Here is a 14,180-nt window from a genome sequence, read left to right as displayed (position 1 = left end):
TCTATTATTGCATTTTAAAATCTAATTCAGAAATAGTGTGTTGTGCTGTAGACTAAAATATAGGTGTAACAGAACAGGGCCACCTCACCTCTGCTTTTATTAATTCTACCTCTATTATAAGTGAGATTGAAAATTGTTTTCACTCCTCTCATTTTGAAAAAAAAATATACAAAGACCTGAAGTTCTGATTATTGTGTACATATATTATTTCCAAATAAGTAAACTTAAATTTCACTCTATTTTATAAATATTCATACTATTCATCTGAAAAATATATTTTAAATATATCAGATCAAAAAAGAGCCATTGATCCATATTAAATCTAAGCAAGGTATGACCCTTCTTTCTAAATTTCCTAAATTAGACCCCAAGCACTTTGTGTTTGTTAGATAAATTATGCTCTATAGTTTAATTTTCATGAATATAAATTCCAACTCATGTTTTATCACAAAAGGTTTACGTTCTACTGAGGGGCAGCAGACTGTGCCATGCTTATACGTACCTCTTTGGCACATAGATTATTTTTAGGTGACGACAATTAAGAACCATAAGATTCAGGAAAATCTGAATCAGGCAGTTCTCCCTTAACTGCCAAAAAAGAATTTAAATAGGAAAAAACCTGTACCCGGAAGGCCAGTATGAGGAAGAGAGCTATTACCAGACATAACTTTTTATACAGGAAAGATTTATCTGCATGACATGGCAAACATCTGTTTACCAAACATTTACTCTCTCATTTTCCTGTGAATTATTTCCCTCCCCTTTGAGACACCAGACCCCTACCACCTTCTGCTTCACTCAGGTATATAAGCCTCAGTTGCCTGACTACCTTAAAGTCTCATGTTTTTGTGGGTCTCCTCTAAGTAGGTAATTCAATGTTTTCTTTCTCCCATTGATCTGTCTTATGTCCATTTTATTATTAGGCTGCCAAACAACCTAGAAGGGAAGAAGAAAAAATGTTTTCTTTCCTACACTTGGCTGAGGGTCTAGATTATTCTAACGGGTTAAGTGCACACATATATCTGGACTAAAAAAAAAGCATGGATTTCATGGTAAAAAGTAGTATTAAAAGAATGCTTTTTACAGGTGTAATAAACAAGACAACAGGCCCAAAATGGAGTCACTTATGCTAAGCCCTACATAACCAAATGGAGGCTTAATTACAATTTTGGCTTTCCCATAAATGGAATCTTAAGTCAGTCAATAAGGAATTACCTGATCAGCAACAGCTAGGTAATCCACCAGATAAACCCCTGCCATTCCCTAAAGGAAAGTGACCTTGCCATAACCAATTCACATTTTTGCCTAGTATAACTTCCTTATTCCCACTCCCTTCTGCCTATAAAAGTCTTTCATTTAATTTACTTAGTAGAATTTAGTTTTTTAACACAGTCAATATTACTCTGTAAAAATTTTCTTTTATTGAAAATCCAGTAGTTTACACATTACTTCATTTTTCCATCCAGAAAAGATTATGTGTGTATTGTGGGGTAAAGAACAGGACTACTTTATATTGATATCATTTAAGAATTAGGATTTTCTGTTTTGGACAAGGGGTAGAGAGATATAAGCTCAAAGAGGTTAAGGAAAAATCCTAGAATACTGAATTTTTTGGGAAGTATTGATATGAACTCATAATGGCATTTTAAAAATCTTTTTTTATTAGCTTTTAATAAGAAAGAAAGTGGCCAACCTAGTGACCAAGTTGTGGTCTCTAAAATTCTTTTTAACTAAATAAATCCATGGCTTCTCGGATATGACTGATTCTAGTTCTACGCCAAGAAATACACTAGATGACCCTGGGTTCATCTTATCATGTAATGAAGCAGAAAATGTTTTCAAAGACCCCTAGGGTCATGTAAGTGATCAGGAAACAACTTGAAGACTGTCCCACTGACTCAAAGATAGAAAAGCTTGATTATCAAGAAGAAGAATTGCAATGGATTGAGATATATCACATTTATTTAAATTCATGAGCTCATAATGGTATTAAAGAGAATAATAACAATAACTGACTAACATTATAGGGTTCTAGAGAAACCAGTCATTATTTTGAAAACTGGAAAGAAGGTTAAGAATCAAGAATCTGTTTTGCCTTACTGTGCAAACCATATTTCTGGATAAGTATTTAAATGAGAATGGGATGTCTCTTTAGAAGAGTATCGTGGTCTTAATGAAAAGAAAGGATGGATTAGAATATCACCATTTGTAACCACTGGTGAAATCATGGATTTAGGCAACAATCACAAAACGGAAGCAATTAGACATAGAGACCTCCTGATGGAAAAATAGCAAGTAACTACAGCATATTCTTGCCAAAAATCAACCTTAAACTGATCAAACTTCTAGATCCGAGTACTAATTTACAGAAAATATATGAGCAGAGGAAGATGTTCAATATGATTTCAAGGACGTAGTCAATAGGATCCAGACTATGGGATACTGATTAAACAAAAAGTCTGATTATTTTTAACAGATAAATTGTAAGTAAAAGACAAAAGAGAGATGGAGAGTCATTTATTTGATCTTCACTTTCCAATACTGGAGCCACTTTCTATATGTGGCTATTTAAATTTAAATTCATAAAAATTAAATAAAAAATTCAGGTCCTCATTCACATTAGCACATTTCAAGGGCACAATAGCCACAAATGAAGACCATGAATACAAAACTTTTCTATTATCACAGAAAGTTCTACTCAACAGCAATGCTACTGACTGTAAGAAAATTCATTGTTGTATCAACTAAATGTACTGCGTGGATTTCATTAGGATCCTATTTCTATACATTTAAAACACATACATACATTTATATGACAAGCAGAAAAATTTTAACAAGGACCTGATATTTAATTATATTAAGGAACTATAGTTATTTTTAATGGTTTGGAATGAATTGTGGTATGTTTTAAAAGAGCTTTTACTTTTTAGAGATGAATATGCTAGTGTATATGTATATGAAATAGTATGATGTCTTGAGTTTGCTTTAAAATTCACACAATTGGGAAAACTGACTGGGAGTGTATTTGAGGCATGTTCGCCCATATACTAATAATTATTGAAGCTGTGCAACATGATGATTTGATAGATGTAAATACTGTGAAAGGATAGTCACAATTAAGTTAATTAGCACATCCATGGACTCACTATAGTTAGTTACTGCACCATACACTTGCAGTTTTCTGAGGGTAGATCTTAAACGTTCAAATCACAAAAATAATTGTTAAATTTTTTGAAGAAAACCTTAAATGTGTAGGAATGTAGGTTTTTCAAATTTCTTTTAAGAGTAATATGAGCAAAAGTTTGGAGACCATTGTTCAAGTACTCAAGTGCGTGAAAATTACTGTTAATCATGCAGATTTGACATTCTCCTACCAGAGATTCTAATTCAATGGGTCTCTTCTCAGAGTTCACTTGGAATTGTATCTCTTTATATTGTGAGTTCTCAAAATGCAGTCAATGAAATGTCTTCTCTGATGCTACCCCTTTAGGAAGCTCCTGAATAGATTCTAAAGTGAGTGTTCTTCAGCAAAACTTTGAGAACTAACTTCTTCTCTAAGCGCCTGCATTGCCCTCTCAAACTACCTCTTGCAACAAACGGGGCTCAAGCCTAGAAAACCACACAACAGGTGTCCCAGCCCAAATCTTCAAAACCCTGAGACCCTTTCTCAGAGACAGAGTCTATGTTAGGATGCCCAATATATAATTTTCTGCCAGTTTTAATTTACTCCATTTACCCTACCTAACTTCCTTCTAAGATTGCAGGATGTGGCTGAACAACTGTTCTCTTTATGATCTCTCCAATAGATTTCTTCTTAAATGGTGGAAACTTAGAGAATCTTGGCATATATCAATCCAAGTATTAGAAATATAGATTGCTTTTATTATTTAAACATTGTAAAACAGGCTGAAATCCCTATAAGTCTTCATAATATACCAAAACATAAATCACCTATTTCCACATTATTTCTACATTAACATAATATCTGGAAAATATTACATTTGTCTTATTTTGGTTTTGCCGATAAGTAGATAGAGGGAAAAATAAATAAAAGTACAAGTACTTGGATTCATTGCTCACAGGTTGTATTTTACATAGCATACAATACAAGTATTTGAGCACAATCAAAAAGTTCTTTCTATCTTATTATTTTTATGAAACTCATACATGTTTCACTACTTTGAATATGGTCTAATTATCCATCTTCTCAGATGTCTGAATGACAATGTCACACTTACAAAGAATGATGATCATTATTAATCTTTGCTAAGCCACCTGCTTATTGACTGAAGAGTCAAAGGAACTTGTCACTGTCTCATGCTCTATTGACTGGGGGATTAGAGGTCAGATCAGAAGGAGAGAGTGATGTACTAGTGAGAAGCAAGAGATTTAGAAAATAAACTGTCACTCATGAGCTCTAATGGAGCAGTTTCTGTATTTGTAGAACTGAGACAAAAATAAGGTAGGTAACACAAAGAAAGACGCATGATTCTGCCTTCACAAAAGCTAATGTTAAGTTTGATTTTATAAATAGGATATATGTCACTTCCATTTCTCGTTGCTCACACCTTGCTTTTAATAACTTTCTCACTTGCCTTCTGCCATTGTTTTTCTCTCCTCATATTCATTCTATATATTGAGGATGATCTTCTGAAAGCTATTTCTTTGTTAATGTTACCATAATAAAAATCTCCAGCATGTTTCCATTAGCTATTAATTGAGACACAAATTGCTTGCATCAATAAGCAATACCTCTGGGTATACAGGTTCTAACCAGTTCATCAGCATTCCTTTGCAACACTTTTCAATGAAAGCCTTTTGCTTTAGCCAAGTTAGGATATACTTTTCAAACTTCACATGGTTTGCTTGGAGTAGTATGTCTTTTTATCCCTCAAAATATAGTTCAGTGCAATGGCTTCTCTGATGCTTTCTCAGGACAAACCATCCTGGAAAGACTTATCCCTTTGATGCTCTCTTAAGCAACCTTGTTCTAACACTGATATACTACTTGTCACATGATGTCTTTATGGGAGCTCTTTGTATGTGAATACACTGACGCATTCCCATGGTATGTTTGGGAAGAATCTATGAGAGTTAATCTTATGTTCAAAGGATAAGTAATCATTTGCCAGGTGAAAAAGATGTATGAAAGCTCAAGAAAGGATGTAGAGGTAGAAATGACAAAGGCAGTACATAGGGCCCCTTGTTTTTACAAGGTAACTTGCACTAGAAAGAAAACTAAATCAAGTTAGATATCATCTTTGAGTTTCAGTGTCCTTACCTGTAAAATGAGGACAGCAATTTTGTGATTATTAAATATGAGGCTATATTATAAAGAACAAAGCACAGTTACTAACACATAGTAAATGCGCATTGGCTCCTGGTTCCCTTTGTTTTCCTCCATCATCTTCTTCCCTAACTATGTCTCCCTAATTGCGTCATGTTACAGAATTCAGTAGTACTAAAAGTTTGGGTAATTCTAGAGTTATTTGTTCAACATTAGAAAAATAAGTGTACTGAAATTGGGCAATAGCCGCATTCTGGTCTTCTTTTAGCTAGAATTATGATATTGTACAAGTCAGTTCACATCTCTGTCACTCATTTTCTTCAACTATAAAGTAAGAATATTAGATTAGATACCTTTGAATCTTCCAGCAGCAGCATTCTGTGACATCCTCACAGGCATTTTTCATAAGCAAAATGATTCCATTATGAAACACATGGAGACTCTTTTAGTCCAAAGCCATTTTCAAAGCATTTGTCATGTTTCTGGGGTTCAGTCCATTTTTTTTTCTTGCCTGCAAATACATAGAAGAAAATGATTAGTTACCCACAGTGCATAATATATGGGTGGATTTTCTGAGAAGCCAAGGAAGTTCAAACTTCAAGATCTCTCATGTGGATCCCTCCCAAGTTCCTAGGAGTTTCTGATGCTTGTGGCAATCAACAGATTCTAAAATTTGGAATTGTGTGTGTTTTCTTCTTAATTCTAGACAAACATTAACATTTGTACCTAATTTTTAATTATAATTTCTTATTATTCTTAAAAAGAACCATCCAGGCTTCCCTGGTGGCACTGTGGTTGACAGTCCGCCTGCCGATGCAGGGGACACGGGTTTGTGCCCCAGTCTGGGAAGATCCTACATGCCGCGGAGCAGCTGGGCCCGTGAGCCATGGCCGCTGAGCCTGCGCGTCCGGAGCCTGTGCTCCGCAACAGGAGAGGCCACAACAGGGAGAGGCCCGTGTACCGCAAAAAAAAAAAAAAAAAAAGAACCATTCAGAGTTTTAAAGATCTAGAACTACCAGAACTTGGATCTGCCCTGTCTTGTTAGGTCCCTGTCAACTTGGCATTCCTTCTAGAAATGTACCATTAGAAAAATAAATAAGTAGAGAAGATAAAATTCCATACCTACATGTATACATTATGTTTAAAATACATACTAAAATTTAAAAGAGACACAATGAAATAAACATATTGTATACAAAAACTATTTTTTCATTAAGTGGTAAAGGGTGCAGTGAAATTTACCTTGCCTGAGATAACATTTTGTAAATATTTTTTTAATGTTTTTTCAGTAGTAATTACTAAGCATTGTTTATTTTAAATTCCTAAGTAAGCAAAAACATCTCTTAAATACATTTGAATGAAGGATGATGTTTAAAAGTTCTAATTTCACTAAGTCTAAGAGACATGTTTTTATGCCCAATTTAACATTTCTTAATTGATGGTGAGTTGGCAGTAATGATATAGTTGTCTTTACTTATACATGTGAAAACTTGACAAGTACATCTGATTCTATGACGGACAACTCTTTGAATTTTCAGTAAAGAGATCTCTTAAGAATGATTTGAAGAAGGATTATAATTCCAGGGTATTGTTTTTAAATATTCCATAATATATTGTGGCATGATTTTAATAATGTGTTGTCTATACATGTGGAAACTAGTTCGGTGGTTCATTATGAAGTTAACCAAAGAATTATCAAATGACCCAGTAATTCCAATTCTAGACATATATCCCAAAGAAATAAAGACACTCAAAAAAAAAAACCTTGAAAATGCACGATAATAGCAGAATCGCTCACAACAGTCAAAGGTAGAAACCACCTAAATATTTAACTGATAAACAGGTAAGTAAATTAGGCAATATGCATACAATATAATATCAGTCAGCCATAAAAAGGAATAAGTCTTAATACATGCTACAGTCTTGATAAAACTCAAAAACATTATGTGAAGTTAAAGACAACAGACACAAAACATCATATATTACCTGATTCCATTTATATGAAATATCCAGAATAGGTAAATCCATAGAAACAGAAAGCAGGGTGGTGGGTACCAGGGACTAGGGAGGCCAGGGGGAAAATGAGGAGTAACTGCTTAATGGATACAAGTTTTGTTTGGGGGAGCGATGAAAATATTTTGAAATTAGATAGAGGTAATGGTTATACAACATTGCGGAGGTGCCAAATATAACTGAATTGTTCACTTTAAGTGGTTAATTTATGTGACACACAATCAAAAAAGAAAAGTGCCAGTATTAAAATTTACCAAAGGAATATTGATGACTTAGAATAAAATTCTAGAGACAACAGGGAGCACTACTCTGAAAACGTTGCTTCAGTAACTCACGACGGTGCAGACGACAACGCTATGTGAAAAACCATGAACCTGAATCACTCTGGGTAGAAAACAAGAGTTTGATATGATTGTTATGAAGCTTTATAAAGACCTTAACTAATTCCTTAATTTATATTTCCTGTTTCATGTGTATACAAAAATGAGAAATAATATAAATGTATGTCTTGGGCTCTGGCCAAAAGAATAATATAAAATTCAAATTGAGAAGAAAATATTGCGTCATAGTTTCCTGGCCAGGTTTTTTTTCTTCTTAGTAGAACGCCGATAAAGATATACCTTTATAATCAAAATCATCTTTACTTCAATGAAATGCAGTATAGCACACTTTGAACAGAGTATTTGCTAGTTTAAGAGTCAGGTACCCGAGGCAAGGAGCTGGGGGAAATGGAAAGAGGGTGGGCAAAGTGTGCAAGTTGTAGTTATGTAGGATGAACTAATTCTAGAGATCTAATGTGAAGCATGTGACTACAGTTAGTACTAATATATTGTATCCTAATGATCTACTTAGAGAATGGATCTCAGGAGATGGATATACTAATTAGCTTGACTATAGTAATCATGTCGTTCTGTATATTTATGTCAAAACACCATGTTGAACACCTTAAACATTTACAATCTTTATTTATTAGAAAAAAGAATCCTGAGTAGTGACTGGCAGAGGGAAACATAAACTGGGTTTTTCTCTCCTGAGTGTTCCTCTCTGGACACAGAGGAGCAGACACTTTGGAAACAAAATCTTGGTGTAGGTGGGGCCTAAGCTAAACATGTTATTAAGAAGTGTGTGCACGGCATTTTAGTTTATATGAAAACAGCTAATGGTCCTGACCCTCTGACAGCGTTGGTCACACTCTAGAATTTCCACTTTCCATCTTAATCCTCATTCAGTCATCTTGTCTAATAAAAGTGTGTGCTAAATTAGCCTAGGAAAGTTTAATCCCAGTAAATGCAGTCAAAAGTTAATTTATTTGTGAAGATTCACAATGCAAATTATTGGTCTCCTCTTGATGCCAGTTACTTAGTTTCTAACTAGATTTTCATTTAAAAAAGACAAAAATTTACTTAATGTAAATTGCTCACTGCCTATTTTGATTTCATCAAAAGTCTATATGTAAACTAAATATCAATCTAAATAGCATAAGGGCCATAATCTTGTTAGCTGCTGGTGTAGTCTGAGTGTGTTTAGTGTGTAACATCAGTATCAAGTAAATTACTGATATTATATTTATGACTGGATAATGATAATACAGCTAACTCGATATCATAAAAACTTTACTCAACTTCTCAAAACTGTCAGGTTAAACAGGGTAGTTGAGTATGTATAGCAAACAACTGCTTTCAAATACCCAGTATTTGACTATTGCCATTTGGGTATACAACGCTTATATTTTGAGAAAGTAATTTAAAGTGCCGGAGTTTTATGATGATCAGATATAGTTCACAACAAAATAAGACATCTGAACACAATTTACCTAGGAGTACTGAATTATTCTATGGATACTCACGGATACATCTCAGCTGTCACTGAAATATTTTAAAATTTCTTTGCAAAATGATTTTAAATTTAAAATTAATATGGTTAAATGGATTGTGCCATTTTCTCTAAGTTCTTCTCAGATTGTGTACTTCACAGGAAACAGGGACATGATAACTCATGAGAGGACACACTGTTTTCTCTCTTCAAATATCAGCAAAGGTTTAATGTTTGCATTTATTTTAGAGAACACATTTTCTACTTTGATTGACCCATTTCCACTGTTTCTACATCTATGACCTGTTTGATAATTCATCTGTATGTTATGCTTAGACAAGATAATTTTAGCTTTGTTGATTGTGGTCATATTCAACTATGGAAAATGGACTTTTTGATTACTTAAGAAGATAGGGTTTTAAAAAATGTGTTTGAAGGTTCAAACGGGCACATTTTCCTCTTAAACAAATAATAGATTACAGGACTACTTACTAACAGGTTCTTAACCTTACTTGGTTTGTTTGTTTAATATAGTAGTCATGATACAGTCAGCTCAAGTATACCCACTTCTTTAATAATAGTAATTCGATTATACAGAATAAACAATAAATTCTTATATATTAGAAATTAATCATATGCTCTCTCAACTGCGTGCTCTCACGCAGTCGTCTTGTACTTCTTGTGGTTTTACAACTTTATTGTCTCTTCCACAATCCCTTTTCACTCATTAATAATATATCTTTTCTCTCTGTAATGTAAAGGGAAGGGCATTTTAACCTCTTTGGGATCAAAGACTCATTTTCTCCCTTGAATTTGGATGAAAACTGATTCCCCACTGTGCAGTGTTATGAAGCTTCCACTGAAAATCCATTCAACATCTCCTTAGGAGCTGGGAAAGAAATGAGTTTACTATTTAAATTATTCCATATCCAAATTCCCTCGGGCTATAATATACTTAAACTTCCACTGCTCTTTTTCTTTCAAAGCTAATTAAAACTGGAGATCTTTAACTAAGAAACTGTTCTAAAAACAGAGGAAGATAACTGAAACAGTTCTTTCCTGCCCACTCCTCTAATACTTTTTTGATTAACATTAAAACTTGAAGATTCTATCAGTTCAAGATAATTCCTCTTTAAATGAGTAGCTAAATTACAGGATGTTTGGCTGCTATTTCAAATTTCTTTAATAGAAATTCTATTGATTACAAAGGTACTATAAACTATGGAAAATTAATTTGATAAGAAATAAGTTTTATATGAAAATATTTGAAAACTAGATACTAATTTACCATTAATATATCTTAAATATTAATTTTTCTTAATATGGCCCTAACCCACGTATGTTTGCTTCTATAGCTTCAAAATCTTGTATTAATCTGCTCGTCACAAAAAATAATGATTGAAAATTATTGTTTTTACATAAGAATTGTTACAGACAAAATGAAAGATAAATAGAACTTTCTACCTTGAAGTGGATTTTTTGAATTGATGGATACTAAATACATAGTTGTGCAACTTCAATTTTTTTTTAATGTATTATGAATTATTTATTTTTAAAAAGTCTTTTGGGACATAAAGCCTGTTAGCTAACAATTGCAAAATGGTCTAACAATATCTTTCTGCAAAGTAAATATGAACAATTATAAGCAGAAGACTTCCTGTTCAGTTCAGACATTGGAAGATATCACTCCTATCCTGACAAGCGGACAAAATGAAATGCAATGTTTTGAGACATATCAAAGAACTAAGGTTTCAGGCCAAACTGCCAATGCAAAATCTAGAGACACGCGTGCATTCAGATAATCACAGCCAAAATATGTAAGTCTGGAGTAGAAACCACTGGACCAGAAAAGGACAGGAACATTTAAATAGTAAGTTCAATGAATTGTTGGAGGCTGAATATGAATTAGAATGAGAGTGAGAAACTCCTGTGGATCATAATATCCAAAGGCCACCATACTGTCATGGGGTTTAACTTTAGGACACCCACCAGCTTCTCACTGAAGATTTGAAGAAATTCCCTCATAGTTCTGGCAGGGGAAGAGGAAGAGGAATCATCATGAAATACCCAAGAGCCTAAAATTAAGGACATCAAACCACAGATTTAGGAGTTCAGAGAGTACCACTCAGGATAAATACTAAAAAGTTTCTTTTTAATCTCACACCTATGTATATCATATTAAAACTGTAAAATACCAAAGACAAAGGGAAAATTCTTGAAAGAAGACAGAGAGAAAAACACCTTATCTATGGAGGAACAAATATAATAATTACAGCAGACTTCTATTCAAAAACCATTCAAGCACAAAGAAAATAAAGCAAAACATTTAAAGGACTGAAAGAAAAAACTGCAAAACTTGAATTCTGTATCCAGTGAAATTATCCTTCAAAAGTAAAGGAGAATTGTCAGACAAAAAAATACTGAGCGAATTTATTGTCAGCAGATGTTGTAAGAAATGTTAAATAAAGTTCTTCAGGGATGAAAAAATGATACAGGTCAGAAACTTAAATCTACATGGAAAAAAAAAAAAAAAGGAGAGTACCAGAAAGGAATAAATGAGGGAAATATATATATATTAAGTTTATCATTCTTATGGAATTAAAAGAACTATTTGTTAAAACTAATAGTTGAATGATTAAAGTATATGTATAAGTAAAAATAATGAAGCAATGTCGCAAATGGTATGAGGTAGGAATTGGAAATTCTGTTATAAGGCATCTGCATTTCACATATAATATTATATTTGAAGTTGGATTTCCAATGTTTAAAATGTGTATTGTTAACTCTAAGGCAACTTCTAAACAAATTAAAAATAAGTAAAATTGTTATGTTAAGATTGAGATAGAATGGAATCATATAAAAATCTCAGTTAAAACCAGATACAGCAGAAAAAAAGGGTGAAAAAAGGTACCAGGAAAACAAATGAAACAAATAGAAAACAGAAAGACATGGTGGGTATTAACTATATCAATAATCAATTTAAATGTGAATAACGCAAATATAGCAATTAAAGCCAGATATTGTTAGAATAGATTTTTTAAATTACAACTATATGTTAACTAAAGTAAACCAGTTTTAAGTATAAATGCTCAAATATGTTACAAGTGAAGGGATGGAGAAGGATACACCACAGTAACACTAATCAAAAGAAAGCTGGAGTGGCTATATTAAGTTCACATAAAGCTGACTTCAGAAACAGGAAGATTACCAGGGATAAAAGGAGCATTAATTAATGATAAATGTGTCAACTTTCTAAGAAGACATAATAATCCTAAGCTTGTATGCATCTAAAAACAGAGCAACAAAATATGAGTCAAAACTGACAGAAATGCAAGGGAAGAAAGAGACAAATCCACTCTTATACTTGATTACACCCCTTTGTGAGTAATTGATAAATCAAACAGAAAGAAATCAAAGATATAGATGACCTGAACAGCTTTATCAAAAATGACTAAACTGGGGGCTTCCCCGGTGGCGCAGTGGTTGAGAGTCCGCCTGCCGATGCAGGGGACGCGGGTTCGTGCCCCGGTCCGGGAAGATCCCACATGCCGCGGAGCGGCTGGGCCCGTGAGCCATGGCCGCGGAGCCTGCGCGTCCGGAGCCTGTGCTCCGCAACGGGAGAGGCCACAAAAGTGAGGGGCCCGCGTACCGCAAAAAAAAAAAAAAAAAAAAAAAAAAGATTGAACTGGGAATTCCTTGGCGGTCCATTGGTTAGGACTCGGCACTTTCACTATGGAGGGTGAGGGTTCAATCCCTGGCCAGGGAACAAGATCCCACAAGCTGCACAGTGAAGCCAAGAAAAAAAAAAATTGAACTGATATTTATACAATATTACATCCAACAACAGCATGCAACAACAGCAAAATATCCATCCTTTCCCAAGCTTCCATGGAACATTCTGGTAAATCAATTCTAGGCCACAGTGGAATTGAGTTATATATCATTAACAGAAATCTGGATAAGGATGAACTAAATGCCCACTAATAAGATAACTTACATGAAGTGGACCAATTACCTGAAAGTCAGAAACTACCAAAAAGTCACACAAAAAATATAGCCATAACCATAATTTATTAAATAAATTGTATTAACAATGTATAACCTTCCTAATAAAACACAACAAGCCCAGATTGTTTCATTGATGGATTCTACCAAATATTCAAGGAAGAAATAATAACAATTTTCTGTAGTTTCTTTTAGAAATTAGAAACAGAAGGAATACGTTCTAACTCATTCAAAGGAAAACTGGAGTAGCTTTAGTAAGTTCACACAAAGCAGACTTCAGAAGAAGAAGATTATCAGGGACAAAAGAATAAACATAGTGATAAACACATCAATTCTCCAAGAAGATATTCTAGGGTAGCATTACCCTAATATTAAAACCAGATAGAGAAATTACAAGAAAAGAAACTATAGACCAATATCTCTTGTGAATAACAGACGCAAAAATCCTCAACAGAGTATTAGCAAATTCAAACCCACAATGTATGGGAAGAATTCCACATCACAAGTATGTTTATCACAGGTATGCAAGGCTGGTTTTACATGAGGATCACTCAGTGAGAACCACCACATCAACCAGCTAAAGAAGGAAACTCACTGATCATATCAATTGAGGTTGTAACCACTTGAAAAACCCCAACACCTGTTTGTGATAAAAAAAACTTTCAGTCAACTAGGAATGTAAGAGAACTCTCTCAACTTGATGAAGGACATCTACAAAAAAAACCCCTATAGCTAACATCATACTTAACAGTGAGAAACTGGATGTTTTCCCCCTGAGATCAGGAACAAGATAAAGATGTCTGCTCTCATTTTTATGTGGACAATATACTGAAATCCTAGCTAGTGCAATAACTATGAAAAAGAAATCGAGCCTACAGTTTGGAAATTGAGAAATGAAACTGTATTTATTTGCAAATGGCATGCTTGAATACATAGAAAATCCCTAAGGATTTACAAAAAAATAATCCTGGAACTATTAGGTGAATTTAGCAAGGTCTCAGGATACAAGATCAGTATACAAAAGTTAATTTTTTACCTATACACCAGTGTTTTGGTCAGCTTG

The 14,180-nt window shown here is 33.8% G+C and overlaps 1 long non-coding RNA gene across 1 annotated transcript in view; it reads right to left on the bottom strand.

The window, feature by feature from the left end:
* The window catches only part of LOC111174678 (uncharacterized), a 412,027-nt gene that overhangs the window by 306,515 nt on the left and 91,332 nt on the right, over positions 1 to 14,180 (bottom strand). Inside the window, exon 3 of the long non-coding RNA XR_002644542.2 lies at positions 5,641 to 5,798. This is a non-coding gene — a long non-coding RNA (uncharacterized LOC111174678). The remainder of the gene's footprint in view (positions 1 to 5,640; positions 5,799 to 14,180) is intronic.

The sequence above is a fragment of the Delphinapterus leucas genome, chromosome 6, assembly GCF_059928025.1.
Source record: "Delphinapterus leucas isolate spDelLeu-1000000601 "Yukka" chromosome 6, BTC_Dleu_Yukka2, whole genome shotgun sequence".
Taxonomy (NCBI): domain Eukaryota; kingdom Metazoa; phylum Chordata; class Mammalia; order Artiodactyla; family Monodontidae; genus Delphinapterus; species Delphinapterus leucas.
The sequence above is the reverse complement of the archived record's forward strand: the minus strand, read 5'-3'. Positions and strand labels throughout refer to the sequence as shown.